The following is a 2640-nucleotide window of genomic DNA, read 5'->3' on the forward strand; positions in this document are numbered from 1 at the left end:
TATACACACCGGTAATGCCTAATATGGCGATGAGGACCCCCCTGGGATGGACAATGTTGGTTCCTATGGCCCCGCTAGCTCTCTGAGAGCGTCTGCCCTTTGATTGGGTCTGCTCAAGCCCTGCTAAGTTCTACAGTGGGTGGGGCCATCCCCGGGTAGGAGCCCGGAGCAGGTGGGTGGAAGTTTAAAATGCTCGTAACTCCTCAATAGTTTGATCCTTCAAAAATCAAGTTCATAAAGTTGTAGCCTAATGTTTTATGTTTGCCCAAAAGCTGTCTGTCTTCCAGGTGGAGGCCCCAATTTGTGATACCGCCCCCTAATTTCTCCCGAGCCCACGTACCTGTGCTGCCAGGTCAGGGAAGCGCCGCCCGAATCAACCCATGTTCTGATTTTCAATGGATGTTTATCGCTGTTTGTCTTCATTTTGAGTTGTGCCCCATCAGCAAATGAAGGTTCTGTGGGTTTTTCTACCACGAGCTTTACTCCATTCATGTCATCATGGTCAACTGTACTTTGAGGAGTCAGCTCTTCCCCAGTCGCATTTTGAGTGCCTTTCAACCTGAGAGGCTCATTTTCTGGCACTATATCTGACAGTGTTTCTCTGCTATTAATAAGGTGTTCAGTGACTAAAGATTCAGAAGTAGTTCATCACTCTTTCTTCCTAGTCTGTCTTCTTCTGGAAGCTCATCTGAAATCTGTCCACCATGGGTGACCCTGCTGGTTATTTAAAATACTGATGGCATAGCTTTCAGAATCATAGCTACTCACAAGCCACCACAGTACAACAAACTGACAGACGAGTGGTGGCCGTATGGATTTAAGTAGAAACTGTCACTTACAATTTTGAGGAGATCTGTGCGCATGCATAGTAGAACCCTGCAGGAGTAGGGATGGGGTATCCATTTGCTCAGGCATGCCCTCTAGTCACCAGAATGGAGGTTCGCAGATAGCAAGAGACCAATAAACAGATACCAAAAAGTGAATATCCATACCTATAACTCAGTGGTTCTGTCAGGCATTGATGGTTGTTCTGATCCTTCCTCCACTTGGTCTCTCCCAAGATGGTGGCTCCGGGAATAGTTGAGCTTCTTGAATTAGAAAACAATGGATTTCTTGATTCTGCTACAAATTCCCCTAGCTGTAAGTCTTCCAATCTTCTAAATATTCCTTTATATGTGGCTCAGATTTCTAGCACCATCCCCTGAGCCTGCTTGGCCTGGTATTCTGTGTTTTTGGTGACGGAGCTCCTCACTACATGTCTACCTGATCCTTCATCTTGATTGGATCCAGAACTTAATTAGAGGCAGATAAAAAACAAACCAATTTTTGATAAAGGAAATGAGTATAAATTACTACAATTTGATGAACTTGACCTATACTCATGGAGGTAGTAGCTCAAAATACCAACAGAGAGGAAAGGAGTCTTCACATCAAGTATCAATGCTATCCCCTCTGTACACAGGGTAGATAGGGACGGGCAACTTAGTCACTGGTTACCTAAAATGAGGAAGTGATAAAGGCATGAAGTAACTGGATTTCAAGGTTTCAAGAAGGAGTTTAATTTAAGAGTGTATGAGGGAAGATAGAGTCCCCAGTGAATAGTTTTCATGTTGTCTAGATGGATCTGGTTGAAAGAGATGGGATAAGAGTTTTATAATTCAATAGTAATTGTTATCATGACTAATTGTGACTGTCATAATTGTAAAGGTAGAAGTTTTGTAACAAAAATGGAGGAATAGTTAATCTTACAGTCCAGAAACAGAAGACCCTACGACCATCAAGAAAGAACAGTACAAGTGGAATGTGGGTCCTTATCCAGAGAAGCAGTGACAGAGATGGAGTCAGAAATGAGGACATGGAGAGAGGGAGCAGCTGAGGGCTGTAGATTCATGGAAAGAGAGGCACTGAGAGCTGGTGGCCAGGAGGCAGACTTGCAGAATGTGACCTTTGGAGGTGTAAATTATTATACATGCCTGAATGTTTAAAAAAAAAAAAAAAAAAAGAGCTAAAATGAATAGAGAGAAATACTGTTAACTGATGGTACATGGTAGGGATTATAATCATTGTTTTTCACCCATACCATAACTCAAATGTATCATTGATTTTCTTTCCCCCTTAAGAACGCCAGGTGACCCTCCAGTTTGGGAGGCAGATCTGGGAGGTTCACATTCCTCTGTCTTCCTGTATTCTTGATACACAGTCAACACTTTGCTCTGAACCTGTCTCTGATTATTGGCTGTCTCTGTAGCAGGTGATAATAACTCTTTTGTGGTTACAAAACAGGTCAGAAACTACTGCCTGTTTTCTCTGTGTAATTTCTGGAAAGATTTGGTAATTTCACCCAAAATGTACACACAAAGTCATACAGCATCATTCAGCAACAATGAAGCATAACATTAGGTTTCTCAGAATTTTAGTCAAAAGACTTGAGATCCACTTTAGCCCCAATGTGTGTACAAACTCATAACTATCTAGAACTCCTTGAAAATATAATTACCCTGAAATGCTTAAACAGCACTATTTTCTAGATTTTCTCTGAGTCACAAAAACCTAAGCATACAGAATCAGAATAACTGTTCACAGTTCCTTGCAAACAGAACAAAGAGAAACAAACAAGCAGAATTCTCCTTAACCATATAC

This window comes from Chrysochloris asiatica, unplaced genomic scaffold (assembly GCF_000296735.1).
Source record: "Chrysochloris asiatica unplaced genomic scaffold, ChrAsi1.0 scaffold00216, whole genome shotgun sequence".
Lineage (NCBI taxonomy): Eukaryota > Metazoa > Chordata > Mammalia > Afrosoricida > Chrysochloridae > Chrysochloris > Chrysochloris asiatica.